General features: G+C 36.0%; 1 protein-coding gene across 1 annotated transcript in view; it reads left to right on the top strand.

The window, feature by feature from the left end:
* Positions 1-15,696, top strand: part of LOC128862579 (zwei Ig domain protein zig-8) — a 186,755-nt gene that overhangs the window by 68,548 nt on the left and 102,511 nt on the right. The window lies entirely within an intron of this gene.

The raw sequence follows: 15,696 nt of genomic DNA, 5'->3' as shown, positions 1-15,696 counted from the left end.
ATCATCGATTTGACTTTTTCAAGACACATTACACTCGAAACACTCCACTTTCCTATCATTTTAATCATATCCAAATTAATAATCCTCATAAAGAAATGGTTCATTACCATGCATACAGGAAGAAGGCATATGCAAATACAAATATGTGAATTTATATACATATGCGCATATACATACATACATATATATGCTCACTCAAGTAGGAGAGAGCCAGATGTCGAACGTTGCCGTACGCGGGGCCGATTGTGCCTCTTTGTCCTTCGTTCCGCGCTCTCGCTTGCAGTTCAAGCAAGGTAAAGACGCATGAGCAAGATAATGCATCATTTTTTGGTGCGTGCAGCCGGCTACATCGAATTATAAGACGTTATTATTAGTCAAAATTCGTTTGCTGTTTTTTGTTTGTTCCATTCAGTTGTGAGTTACAGGGTTTTAAACAATGGAAGTCAACAAAGGGAAACGTTTGCTACATTTAAATGTTTTTCGTTGATAAAGGCGAGCATGCAAGCCAGGCCGCCGAAATTGTGAATAGTGTTTATAGTGGCGATATTGCAAAAGATATTACGCAATTTTGGTTGCGTTGATTCCATTCAGGCATTTCTGATGTTAAAGAAAAAGTCGATAATGTCAATAAAACCACAGAAATAATCAAAGTTGACCGGTACTTTAGTAGTCGTAGCATAGCTCAGGAGTTAATGATCGACCATAAAACAAAAATAATGGACTTTTTATCAAATCATATCAGTTAGTATTATAAAATCTGGGGCTGCTAAACAAAACTGTTTAATATTTTAAATTTATTTAAGAAATAGGTTTTTATCGTATATTCGTGAATTTTATTTATTTTTTATTACCCTTTTTAATATCAAACTATTAATTTTGTTTCTTAATTGGACTATTATTTTTTAGCTATTTTGAACTAGTGTGAGACTAGTATATTTTTGAGCGAAATCCGTCAATTGACACGTCCCTGGCATCGCCATTAAAAAATACCTGCTGCTTATATAGAAAAGAGAAAAGGAAAGCTTGATCTGCGCCTCGTACTAGTTTCGAGGTAGTTAACAACTACTACATTTGACTACAGGGTATTTGCATATATTTGTGTATTTCAGCCTTTCATTCTGGCAAATACAATAAAAATGTAACGAAATTGAGTTGATGCCATCTGATGTGGCCCTGCGTGCCTTCGGCGAAATGACATGACAGCAGATGGGTGGATGTGTTTGTAAACCGAGCGAGCTTCGATATTCATAAGCTTCTATATAAGCGTGTAAATATGTATATATTACAGACTTAAAGCAGCGATGGAAGGCAGTGCTGTTGTTGCTTTAGCCATCAGCAATTGATGTTGCTATTTTTATTTTTATTTTTTGTTTTGTTTTTTGTATTTGTTTTGCTTAGATGATATGAGAACGAGATTGGATTTGATGTGACGTAAACACAACAGGACGTACGCAAACAAGTACACTTACACACGCGCAATTGCACACACACACGCGCACGCATGTGCTATAAAATAAGAGGGCGCTGGTAATCAATGCGGCCTTGTCTTTGTATTGACGCACTATTGATTGCCCGAACCTGCCTCCCTGCCTCCCTCTCTCCTCCTCCGCTATTTGCCAACACATCTATACGCTTTGTGCAAAGCATCATTGTTGGTTGCCATGCCTGCCGGCACACTTTTGGCGCTTGTTTTGCCACAACATGGCTAATGGTGTTTGGTAACACGCCTAATGATATGCAAATTTCCTGAGCGAAGCTATTGTGTAAACAAATGTCGAATGGGCGGCGCGTCCACGGTGGTGGGCGCACATTGACTGAAAGCAGGCGGTCGCCGGTTGCAGGACGGACATTGTTAGCACCGTGTCAGCGCCAGCGCTGATTAATCATTTGCTCATGTCGGCTCACTGATTCTGCTTTTCTGGCGCTTTGTCTTTGCTTTAACTTCGTTTGAAAAGCTTTGGCGCCTGGAAGTTTATAGTGTCATTTCACGTCCTCTCGGCAAATGTGCAATTTTCACTTAACATCTTTTTATTTTGTCGCCTTTCACTTTCGGCGGAATTTCAATTTCACCACGCCCTCACTCAAGTGAAATAACTCAAACTGTCCGCCTTACGTGCGTACGTACACCTACATATATGCATGCCCATGTGTAGGTGCATATGAACTTACTGGTAACGTTGTAGTCAATTAGTGAATGCTTTAAATCACGTGCGTACTATTCGTGAAAATTTGTTTTGCTTTTGCGCACTAGTATAGAAGGATATTATGGCTTTACTCATATAATTTCCGAACGCAATGGAAGTATGTATCAACAATTTATGACCCTTTTGAGCTATCCAAAAAGGGCATAATAGTTTAATTGAAGCAGTAACTCGCAGGAGTATTGCAGGCTCAATTAGTGGAGGATTAAATTTCATAAGAAGAAAACAATTTAAAAAATTCGTGACTAAAACAAGAAAACAAAAAAATTTAAACTTTGTATTCATTTCAGTATTAGTTATAAAAGTTCTTAATATAATATTTTCCTTACAATTTTTAATTTTTTTTTTTTACTTTTCGATTACTTAAATTACGTCAGATACTGAAAAGGCAATGACCGCAATCAATGTTTCAATGTGTTGGCCTACTTGCTGAGTACATTCAATTCTATTATTCTTAGACTTTTTTTTTTTGGATAGATTAACAACATTAGCTTATAAATACTTAGTGAAAAATCGTTTTTCAAAACTTCATCTGGCGCTCATTTCTAATTTTTTAATGATTTTTTGTTAATTCATATACCCTTTAACTAAAAACAAAAAAAATGAAACCACTGAACTTTCATTTAAACAAAATATAAATATTTTTTTAACCGTTGGTAGACACGCCGTTTTTTTACGTAAGCGACATACTGGGGTAAATTTCATTCCATAACCTTTTTTTCTCAAATAAAGTTAAAGTTTTTATTTACGTTTTTTTTTAAGTATTTAGGTGAAATATATTTAAGGGCTTAGGGGTAGTCAGAATTTTCGAAAAATTGGATTGGTTTTTTGCATTTTCTGAAAGCATAATATCTTAAAAATATTGTATGAAAATTTGAAGTGAATCCGTCAAATACTTTTCGAGTTATTCCTCGAATAACAAAGGGCGCTCGGGCGCTCCGGAGCATTCGAGAGCAAGTAGCTGGATGCTGCACGTATGAAAGTCTACATAAATCGATAGCAAACATTTAAATGCATTTTTCTCCAAACTATGTTTTTTGAACTGGTGACCACTATAAGCTAAAAACAACTTAGTAGCTTTCAATAAAATTTATACTGCTTTTGAAAAACATAAAAAACTCGTACCTGGTCGAAGGATTTTTTTTTCAAAAATTTTGATTTTTTTTCAGGAAAATCTGAAAGATATTTCCTGAAGCCACCTTCTTCTTCTTATTCTTTTATTATAGGTTTTCCCGGTTTTTCTTAACACAATACATAGTTATAAATTACAAAGTATTATTAAAATTCAAAATGCCGAATTGTTATTGTCCTTCCGCTGATGTTGAAACCCAGCTTTCGCGCCATCTCTTTGGTGGTCTTCCAGGTCCAGCGCGAACTGTATGGTATTATATATAGTCCCTCGCTATTCGGATAATTCTGTCGTCACCAGCTCTACAAACCTGATCATTCCAAGCTCGTCACTACGTCATTAACGCCAGTTTCGCCACGAATGCCCTCGTTTCTAATGCAGTCTAGACGTGTTTTTCCTACGAAGGATCGTTGAACTTGCATTTCAGTTGTACGCAGTAGCTGTTTTGTTTTTGCGTTTTCAGCTCGTGCTTTAGCTCCATAGGTCAGGATTGGTCTTATTACAGTATTGTATATACGCGTCTTGCTTTCATTGGTCATATATTTGTTCCACCATACAACATCCCTAATGCAACCTGCAATATGTGCGCCCTGCATACATCTCTCTCTGAATTCTTTAATAATGTCGCGGTCACTGGATATGTCTATCAATAGGTATTTAAATTTCATAACTTGCTCTATCATCGTCCTCTCTATTTCAAGTTTGCATCTGATCGCATTCTTGGCAACTACTAAACTTTTTGTTTTTTCTCTGTAGACCTCTATATTAAACTGTTTGGCTGTAACTACAAACTTATGTAGTAATCTTTGCAAATTGTCTTCAGAGTCCGCAATTAATATGGCATCATCTGCATAACATAAAATTGGTATGCACATGTTATTAAGACGATATCCATCTAATGACTTGACTTCTTTTATTATTTGGGCCATTATTGTATTGAAGAGTATTGGGCTCAGCGAGTCTCCTTGTTGTACTCCGCTTGCACATGGAACTTCGTTACGTTACGAATGGTAATCACGCACCAACCCATTCGGCTACGACGGCCGCCATCATTAACTTCATCTAAATTAACCTCTGTACGGGACGCCTTCCACTCGGCATTGCTAATAGGATTCATTTTTACTGTTTCTTGTATTTTCATTTTTCTATTACGTAGCAGTCTCCACATCTGGCTGGAATATCATCATAAACGCACCTTTTATGACAGTTTTCAATTTAGGGAACAGAAAATAGTCGCATGTTGCAAAAATTCACGAACACTTTTGGTTTTGTGAGGTGGTGCATTATCAGGCAATAAAAACAGTTGTTTCCCCTCTGGATATTCGGGTCTTACACTAACAATTCTTGACCACAAATGATGTAAAACTTGTAAATAGTATTCTCCATTAATAGTTTGATCTTCTGCAAGAAATTCCTTGTGTACAATACCCTTGGAATCGTAGAACGTGATCAACATTGTTTTGATTCTTGACTTCTGACTTCTTTGCTTTTGGCTCCCCTTTCGTCTTCCATTCTGCAGATTGACGCTTAGTTTCAGAGTCATATTTGAAGCACCATGTTTCGTCACCAGTTATGATCGAATCAAGAAAATCTGGATCGTTTTCAGCTGTTGAAATGATGTCGTTACAATGCTCTACACGAGCGATTTTTTGATCTTCATTTAATTGGTGTGGAACAAAGCGTGCACAAACCTTTCTTTTACCCAAATCGTCAGTCAAAATTTTCCAAATAGTACCAGATGAATTTAATTCTTCAGCCAACATTCTTACAGTGGAATTTCCGTCAACAGCAATGAATTCGTGGAATTTTTCCACCAATTCAGCACGATTACTTGCTTTTGGACGACCAGGTCTTTCATCATCATTCAAATCTTCACGACCATTTTTAAATCGTTTACACCAATTATATACATTTGAACGAGCTAAACAATCATCACCATAAACTTTTTGCATCAATTCGTACGTCTCACTAAATGTTTTTCCAAGTTTAACACAGAATTTAATATTTGCTCTTTGCTCCATTGTATTTTTACGACACAAGCACGAAACATACTGTCAATAAAAGGCGCGTAACTTTTTAACCTGTCAAACGATTTACATGAAATTGGCTGCGGTTGAAAGCTGACGCTTGTACCTTTTCAATATGATCAAAGTTTAATAGATAGCTCTACGTGTTTCATGACTTAAATAAAAAGATCTGTTATTTATTGAACATACTGTGTATTTCTATCAGCAATATATTTGTCCTTATTCTCCTTTGTTTTCGTTGCCTTATAGTTAATATTGCTTTGATCAGGCAAAAGATGATATATTAATAAAACTAATTTCTCTTGTCCGATTGATTTTAAATGAATTTCCAAGGACTTGTGATGATCACCGCAAGGGTCTTCTGGAGAAACGGGCTCCACATAAACAGCGAAAACTTTTACAATTATTATTTTTTTTTTTGTTTTTTGAAATTTTTCGAAAGTCAAAACATGATGTATTAATGCTATTTTGTATTTTTATAAAACAAAGCAATTGAGTAGCAAAAAAACAAAACTTACTGAAAATCATCATTTTTTGGGCCTCTGACTACCCCTAATCCCTTAAAATTAATTGTATAATTTATTCAAAGGCATCAGATACTAACATACTGGTTTTTACTGGTATGAAAAAGTTTTTAGTGGCATTGGACCAATCCGCTTGTATTTTAGAAAATGTTGTTTTGCCCTACGCCAAAGGCAATATGCCTCAGAAGTGGTTGTTCCAGCAAGATTCAACCTAAAATACACAAGTAAATTTGCTAAGGAGTGATTTCGAGTCAAGGGAGTTAGAGTCAAGTCGTGAGCTGCTCAGTCGCTTGACCTCAAATCTATAAGAAAAAGATATAAAAAAAGTGTTGTCGATTAGGCCATCAAACTCCAGAGATCTATGGAACGCAGTCCTGTCCACGGATATGCAAAGCAAAAACTACAAATAAAATGGTTATTCAACTAAATATTAGGAAAACTTGCGCAAATATCTAGTAATAATTATTTAAATATTGTTTTATTATTTGACTCACTGAGCCTTGTGTTGCACTACTATTATTTCTAGCAGTGAAACAGTGAGATTTGGTATTTAAATATGTATTTATTTTTTTGCAACTTTCTTAATATTACAATAATAAAAAAATTAACTGTATGGCGAGACTGAATAAAATTATTTTTTTTTGTTCAATCTTTTTTTTCAACTTTTTTTTGATGTTGAGATCACTCCAATTTTTTTGAACTCAACTGTAAGTTACAATATCTTTAAGTACCTCGAACGACTTTCCCGTCGACCTTATATAGTAAACAGTCAGCATGTTTAGAAGTACCTCGTTCATCGCTGCCGTTCTTAGCTCGTAGTCCTCCTGTTGGGTATGAAGATTCATATTTACGAAATTTTCGTTCGCAAACTGTCTTCACTGGCAACAAATCTCTAATGCACAGACATTTTCATTGTTTTTCTGACTCCAACTTTTTTCGTGGATAATTCATACTTCTCCATCTCTCTACTAAAAATTTTGCCCATTCCATTTTGAAACCAACTGGTTTATTTTAAACTTAAATAATAGTTTAGACTTTTTGAAAAAATTTCCAGTTAGTCCCAGAGTCAAGCAAAGGTTATACAAAATGCGCCATTGACTGCATTTATTTTTATCGGTAACACAGGTGTAGAAAATTCATCGTAACATAAGAGATGCAGGCAACTCATAACCTTCCCTGAGAAGGTTCACGGACGGATTGTTCAGCCATCTGCACAGATGTGGCATTTGCTCCACTGACTCCTGTCGTTTCTGTAACCAAACCCCGGAAACTCCAACATACCTTCTCATCGAATATGATACCACATACGAGACGATAGTTTAGACATCTCGACTGGATACGGCCGGAAGAAAGTTTCTTACGCTTAGCCCCATCCAGCTGCATCTGAGGTTTGTTGAGAGAGTGATGAGTAGAAGGCACACAGGATCGTGCGGTCGAAGTACAAACCCCATTTCTGTTTAACGTTCAGAAGGGGTTAAACACATTTTTCTCCAAATCATTTTCTAATTCAACTGAGAGGTACTTATTATTACTAGCTTCGCAGTTACGTAATACTAGCACATAAATAATATTTATTTTAAACTGTATTATTAACAAAAAATATTTAATTATTTATTATAATTATTTTTTTTATTATGAAGTGAGTAGTTAACTTTTCTGACCAAATGTCTAACCTTTTTCCAAAAATTCACTAATTCACAATTTAAATATTTTCTTACAGAGTCAACCAATCATCATATAAAGATAATGTAAAATTATTTTTCATTGTGCCAAGCCATACACCTAACGAAAAATCTGTATACCCCTGAAGTAGTTTTAAATTAAGTATGAAACTTCGTATATTGGCCTTGTTTCCGCAATTTTGCATCAGAATTCTAAAGAAAAGATTTTTTGTTTTAATATATGAATAGTTACGCCTTAAATAAACTCTCCTGGCATGCCAGTAATTTTTCCATACCTCCAAAATTAATACCTTCTTAACTACAGGGCAATGCTACTAACAAAATTTTTAGCTTAGCTTTACCATACATTGGCATTCGTTATATCTTTTTAGCGGATACTTCCCTGGTATCATTAAAACAAGAAATAATTATAATATAATTAAAAAAAGTAAAATCCTACTTTAGGTTCTTATTCTCCCCTCTACTAGATTTGAATAACTACTCCAAAGTGTGTAAATAATTATTTATTTATGTGCTACTTCTTTCCAATTTTAAGGGGCAACCACGGAAGTCGAAATGCGCACCTCTAGTCTCAGCATAATTTTTTCAGTTCCATTTTTTCTACTTAAATATAAAGTAGAGTATTTCCACCATTTCTTTTCTTGTGTTGTTGGTTTTTATGATCTTAAAATGTCACCTTGGTAAAACTTTTAAAATATAAATTTAAGCTGAGCTCCAGCTGCGCCAACGATTACTCCAAATTTGCAAAGGTATATCTGTAAAGTCACATGTGTCTGTGATTATGTATGTGTGCAACATGCACAGCTTACTGCCATCAAGTTTTTTAGTCATTTTTTACGTTTTCCTTGGCACTTACTGCCTGCAGATTTCCCTCAAAATTAATTTAAAACAAAAATTGAGATGAATTTAAAGCAATCTTTTTTTCACGGCGACGCCTATCAAATATTTGTGTACACATATTTTTTTTTACATACGCTCCACTCCCCATTATAGGGATTAATGTGTGTGCGTTCACTTAAGTTCGTTAAAAATTGACAAATAGGCTCAGCAGGAGGTGCACTTGCGCGAGACCAAGCCACTGAGAGCGTTTTCCGCAGGCAAACAAGTCTGAATGGCATTTGTGAGCGACTATTTAAGTGAGTAAAAGTTTGATGCTGGTAAAGGTAGTTGCTTGCGTGTTGACATTGACTTACATGGTCTAAAATAGAATTTCACAAATGTTTTCTAGGGTATCTGCCACTGAGATAAGTTTTGGGGGAGTTTTCAAATATTAGCCTGGAAATAGGGAAAAGAATGAATATTTTGAGAATATTTTCCAATCAGAAATGTTTTCTATATATCTGTCGTCTCTTACACTCAGGAAGCTCACATCAAAATTGAGGTGATGGCATACCTTTTAATCAGAGTACCGAATCAGTTTACTAGCATTACCGACTTTAGGTTACATCTCGTTCGGTTATGCAGAACTTAAGTGGATAGCGAATTGAATCAGCTCCCGATACTCTTTATTTATATTTCTCGGCATCGAAATATTGCAGGGATTAACCTTAGGGAGTTTCCATCAGTTTCCAACACTTCAACAAAAAAAAACATAAAAATAAATTAAAAAATAAAAAAACAAAAATAAAAAAACTATTAGTAAAGCTATCTACTCCCCTGATTAGGCTGCAGAAAAGCTAAATTCCTTGGTGCGTTAATGGCCCTCAAAAAGTATCCCTTAATCCCTGATACTAAATGTGCGAAGCTCGTTTCTGTACTTAAGTACACTGATCTTTCGGTTTCATGACTAAAACCTGAATATCTTCTTCAATGACACTTTAAAGGTGGCGTGGGCAATACTTTCACTATTTTCAACTACGCTAGTTAGTTTTAACTCTGAACTTAGAACTGGTAGAAAATGTGCGTATTTCTAGTTGACCGCTTCAATTATTTTGAGGGAACTATGAACAGTTTAAAGTTAATTATATTGTAGCACTTTATTTTGATCAAACTTGAATTGGGGGTGGCAAAATATTTAAGGGGTAACACCACTGTAGAAATTTCAAAAAATTGATTTTTTTTTTATAAGCTTAAAAAATTCTTTGAACCTTTTAAAATACAGAATCAAAAGTTTTATACGTTACCGAAGTTTATTTCACAAATATTTTAAGCTTTCAACCAAGCGTTAGTGACTGCTACCTAACAACTTCGCCAAATTTCCAAACTTTAAGCGCGTTTTTCTCAAAACACGTTTTCTGAAATTGGCACGCAGCATAACTCAAACAATTTTAAATATTTTTAATCAGGGTTTTCACTACGTCTGTATAATAACCTTCTTAAGAGAAGAGCGTAGGGGATTTTCGATAGATTAACTTAAACGATTGTTATAATTATTTAAGTCCCGTGTTTTTAGTCCAAAATAGAGTTTTTTCCTTCAAATGCTTGCTAATTCCACAAAAATAAATATTTTTTAAATCCCCTACGTGTTTCTCTAGTTATTCTTATCTAGATTAAGAAAAAAAATGTTTCTTTGTTCCAGATTAAAATTTGCACCCTCTGTGCTGCATGCCGCGGAGCTCCTTCATGAGAAACGTATTACAAAAATGTCTCCAATGCCGCCATTTTGTAAAATTTTTCGATCAAACTCTGTAGTTTTGTATTTTAGTATATAAGTAATAACTTCCCCAAACAGAGTGATTGTTTTCCTTTTTCTTCTATACAAAAAAATTCTTTAAAAATCGGGTTTATTTTACGCGTGTACAGAGGTGTTACCCCTTAATACTGAATATACACTGAATGCAATGCCCTTCTTTGCCTTAGGGTTAGGACAGGTTACAGTCATTGACACTGCTTGCAGGAGTGCACAGGTGGCCCACTTAGGCTTTGGGGCCAATTATGATACCACTAGCTTGGACGAAAGTTCGCCATCTAACTCTCAATGTGGGGAAACCATTTCGTCGATCGATAGCAGAAGAAGTTTTCAAAGCTCTCCACTTCCTCCTATAACTGCGAAAAAAGTAATTTCCCATTAGGAAGTACTTCCTTGTCTATCTTCTGTTGGCTAGCGCGATATAGACCGACCTAAAGGGAATAAATGGATGCTCACATATTGGGCTGAATTGACCGATATCAGCTCAATTCCCTACCTAGTCAGCTTATTTGTGATACAATTCCAAGGAATGTCTCTGTGTTCAGTAACCCATATAGCTAAACTAAGGAGGAAGGACCTGGTACTGAGACTAGTGGGTGTAATCACAGGGCACAACACCTGTGGTCACCATGAGAATAATTGGCAGAGCATTTTCTCTGGAGCTGTCGAGCGGTTTCTAGAACCAGACTTGGACGGTTGGGTTTCGTTGTACTGGATATGGATAAAGTTCGTACTATTCCTCTTCGGGATCTCTTGAGGCTCATCAATGAATCTCAAACCAATTTTCCGTCTTACCATCCATATTGTATCTATCCTGTCTCTGTATTCTTTCTACTGTAATCTGTTCGGGTGCAGTACAATGGTCTTCCTGACTGAGTCCTTGGGCTTGTCTAACCCTCGAAAAACCTAATATACTGTAATCTAATCTAGTCTAACCCATACAGCGTTCGTGGAGCACTGTTTAGCCGGCTGATCTGTCTGGAAGTAACCCCTATTAGGTTTTTGTTTCTATCATTTCAAAGATTCGCGCTAAAGAATTTAGAATTAACTTGCAAAAAGATATGCACAAATACACTCATACACGATCGCCGCCACTTACTACTAGAGGCCTAGTACTCTTCCGTAATAGACTAGTTCCACGCGTAACTAGTTCCAAACTAGTCTCTGCAATTCCCCGCGAGAAGAATAAATGCGTGTACTACTGTGCGAGTGCCACGGTGCTATGAAGTACACTTTTATTTATGAGATTTACCAACACAAAAAACAGATTACAACAACTCTTACTCTCTTTTAAAAGAGTCGACATTACTGACTAAAGGTGATGTATACAATTTAATTAATTCGCCTTTCACTGCGGCTTACCTTGACATTTTCAATATAAATTCAAATTTTCCAAATTAATATGCATTTATACGCATAAATAAAACATATCCGCATCTGCATGTGTGCATACGTATATATGTATGTATGTGTGTTGAATATAAATTAAGCGAAAATATAACAAAAAATAAGCGTAAAAAATGCACCGAGTCGTCCAAGAGCCGCCGAAGTCAGGGTAATTATTATTCCGATATTGAAATTGATTGCTTTGACATCAATGGTTGTTTAATAATAAAAACGGAAAAAAGTAAAAAAAAGTGGCGACTGTGTCAGCATATTCATTGAATTTATGTTTTTGCTTAAATCACGCTTTTTCATGTAGATATATACCATATTTTATCAGTGGACAATGGCGGTGTACCTACCTATACTTACGTCAATTGTCAACATCAGCTAGCCCTTCGGACGGCCATTGAACGCGTCACTGCTGCCAGACAATGGCCGTTATAGCTGTCTACGCCTCTTTGCAAAAAATTTCCTCCATTTTTCAGCATTCAGAGCTCAGCATTTGTATTTTCTTTTTTTGTTTTTACGCATCGAAGGTTATACTCTTTTGTTCAATATTTCGTTGAACAAATGGAATTGCCCACTTTGTGTTGCCGCTTTTTAGGCGTTCATGCGTGCGAGGGCACTAAAAAGCACAATATTAAATATGTAGTTGATTTTGTGTTTAGTTCTGTTAAAAATCGTCAAATAATAAAATATTACGAGCAGAGCGCAGTAAAATATTGCATTTTTCCTTATTCATGTTCCTTGCAATAAATTTTGAAACTAAAAGTGGTTTGAAATAAGGTTTCTGCTTCAGAAACATCCGCATATACGCACAGAGAATACTGGCTGGCAGCTCTTGGCCGATTCTAAATCCGGGTCGTTCCGGTAACGTAGATCCAACTGGCCTTAGAAGGAAACCGCAGCTGTAGAGTTTTGTGGCTCCCCTTGAAATTGAAATTTTAAAAAGTTGAGCCAAGGAGCACCCAGAGAATGGTAGCTCCTAAAACACTCAAGCTAAAAAGCCCATTGTATTCGAAGCTCAGGAGAGTAAAACGGTAGATAGTCAAGGAGGAAAGGAGAGAAGTGACAAAGAGAAAGGGCTAGGATAGAATAGAGACATAGCGCATTGTATTCGAAGCTCTGGAAAGTAAGACGATAGATAGTGAAGGAGGAAAGAAGAGAAGGGACAAGGATAGAATAGAGACGTAGAAGTAGCTAGACCTGTGAGAATATTCCAGATTCTTTGGTAAATCTGAAAATATCCTCCAGTTTGCGAGAACGAATTTTACTCATTCTCATGACATCGGAACCCAAAATTCGTGGCCTTGCTCTAGCAAATACAGGACACTCACAGAGGAAAGCTCAGTACTATCTGCCTCCTCCAAGCAAGTCAGGCAAATCGGTCACCCCTTACCAGGGTATTGCCTACGAGGTATGCGCGCTGTGAGACTTATCATTACTTCCAGTTTTTCTTGCAGAAGCGTTCTGCGGGATGAGATGGAATCATCTCAACACTTTTTAATTAGCCTGTTCTCGCAGGGCGTTGATTTAGGCGTTTCGGCTCTCAGGCTAATATTAACCATTTGCTGAATTTCATCTGTAGTATGTAGTGCTACACAGAACCGCCATTAAGAAATTGAGCGGCTCTAAAATGTCTAAAGGAATGCAGATGGAATCTCCTGCACTGATCTAAACGCCGCTGCTATATTTTTCAGACGAATGTACTGGCGTATAGTATAAAGGCGATTGTATCAAATAGAATTTCATATGAAAATGTGCTTTAAAACGGGAAAGTTACTGGTTGCAAAAATACCGCTTTACATCTTTTGGAATTGGGGACAATTGCCACAAAGTGATAGAAGTAAACAAAGTGGCAGATGAGATTGACAGTAATATCATGGCCCTGACGTTCAACCAACAGAGTAACATATTACGAACTCTAAAACACTTAAAACCCCGATCAAAAAGTTCCCGGAACAGCAGCCAGGTGATGCTCTAAGTCAACAGACCAGAGTTTCGTTTGTTTTAGGTTGCCGCATCTGTGATTAACATTTCATCACAAATCTTGTTATTGAAATAATGATGGTGTGACGCAGATTTAGTCCGATATTGTCATATACTTTTAGGGTTAGTTTGCAACTAGTTTCCTTTTCTTAAACGGAGGACACCACTATTTGAGAACTAGTTTTTGGCTGAAAGACGCCATTGGTTATGGGGACTTACGTGCTTATATGTATGTACACATATATATTTATATTTAGGTACATTTTTCAGAAAATTAATTTAGTAAAAGCTGCACTGTTCACCAGTCCTTGGCATAAACTAGCGCTCAAAATAAAATACTGAATAACTGTCAAATTAAATTATTACTACTGTGACAAAAAATCTGCAATGCAACACAACTGCATTTGCCTGTGGCGAGCATCAGTACTAATATTGACCTTTCATCTGCTCACATACACACACACACATATTCATTTGAGTGCGCATTTCGCAAAAAGTGTCGCCAACGTGTCGCCCAATTAAAATGACGCTTGAATTGCACAAAAATCAAATGTCTGTACGCTACACTCAACAATTTAATTGGACTTTTTATAGCCACCTGATAGCTGCCTCCATTTTTCATGTATGCGTACAACGCACTCTCGTTAAAGAAACGCATCCATAAATATTTGCTCTTGTTTTTTGTTTCAAGTAATTTATTTGGCTTGAGAAGCGAACGAAGTTACAATTTTTTCGGAAAATACTGCAAAACAAATTTTTTCATGGGAAAAATCTTTGATGTGGAAGTCGAGAATATATAAATCAAGGAAAAAAATTTAACTTTCAGAAAGGAAAACAAGCACGAAAAATCTAAAAATTCCAATATCGATTTAAAATGTGTGCACAGAAGCTCTTCAAAATATATTTACTATACACTTAGCGAAATAATGATAGGGTCAATTATGAAATAGTATTTCTCGCCTACATGCAGCAAAAATCAATAACACTATAAACATAGCCTTATTGAAAAACAGTAAAAGTTTAGTTTATTAAAAAATTATATTGAACTGAGATATTTCAATAATGGGGCGTGGAAAGCAGCTAACAGAAAAAGAATGCAGAGAAGTGCTGCCTTATTATGAAAGTGGGTTATCAGCACGTAAAATATGGTAGCTGAGAATATGAGTAGACACAAAAATGAAGTGCTTCATTATTTAAAATGAGGTGAAAATTATTAAAAGAAGAAAACCTTTTACAGAAAACCAATACTTTCTCAACGAGACATAAGAAAAATACTTCGGCTTGCCATGCATAAAAGGCACAACCCGTCGAAAATTCGGCAGTCACACACAAAGTCGTAAAGCACACAAAGTTTCTGTGAGATGTATTCAGCAAATTTTAAAAGCAGACGACCACTCTAAGTACGTTAATCGCATTCCTAAGCCAATGCCGACAATGCGCCATAAAGAAGCGAGGCTTAAATTTGCAGAAAAATACCAGTTTTGGGAGGAGAAGCGGCAAAAGGTGATTTTCTGATAAGAAGAAATTTTGTCTTAATGGTCCCGACAATTATAAAAAATCCTGCACGACAAGCGGAAAGGTAAAGGCATGCGAATGACTTGTAACTGCGGGGGCGGTTCGATAACGATTTGGGTCGCTATTGGATATCAAATCCGAATTTGCGTTATTTCTACAAAAATGAGTGCCGAAAAATACATAGAGATTTTGGATGAAATCCTTATTGATTCCGGAGATGAAATAAGTGATCCCAAATGCATTTTTTAACAGGATAACGCAGCAGTTGACAGCTCAAAAAGAACTAAGAAGGTGACACTTTGCCAGTGTTAATACACTTAAAGATGTAACTCAAATTGAATGAGTCGAACTGATCAAAACACCATCAGAAAGCTGCCTGATTCAATCCCACGATGACTGCAGCAAGTCAGAATTAGAAAGGTTCATCTACAAAATATTGAAATGCTGACGTTAATTTTAAACGGTTGATTTTTATAAACTATGTTAATTTCTTGTATTTGGCCCTATAATTATTTCGTTTCGTGAAATTTTTTTGTCAATTTTTATTGTTTAATTACGCACTTTAATTAGTTTTTAGTTACATCAAAAAACTAAGCTATACTGTATATTAAAAA

This window comes from Anastrepha ludens, chromosome 2 (genome assembly GCF_028408465.1).
Source record: "Anastrepha ludens isolate Willacy chromosome 2, idAnaLude1.1, whole genome shotgun sequence".
Taxonomy (NCBI): Eukaryota; Metazoa; Arthropoda; class Insecta; order Diptera; family Tephritidae; genus Anastrepha; species Anastrepha ludens.
The sequence above is the reverse complement of the archived record's forward strand: the minus strand, read 5'-3'. Positions and strand labels throughout refer to the sequence as shown.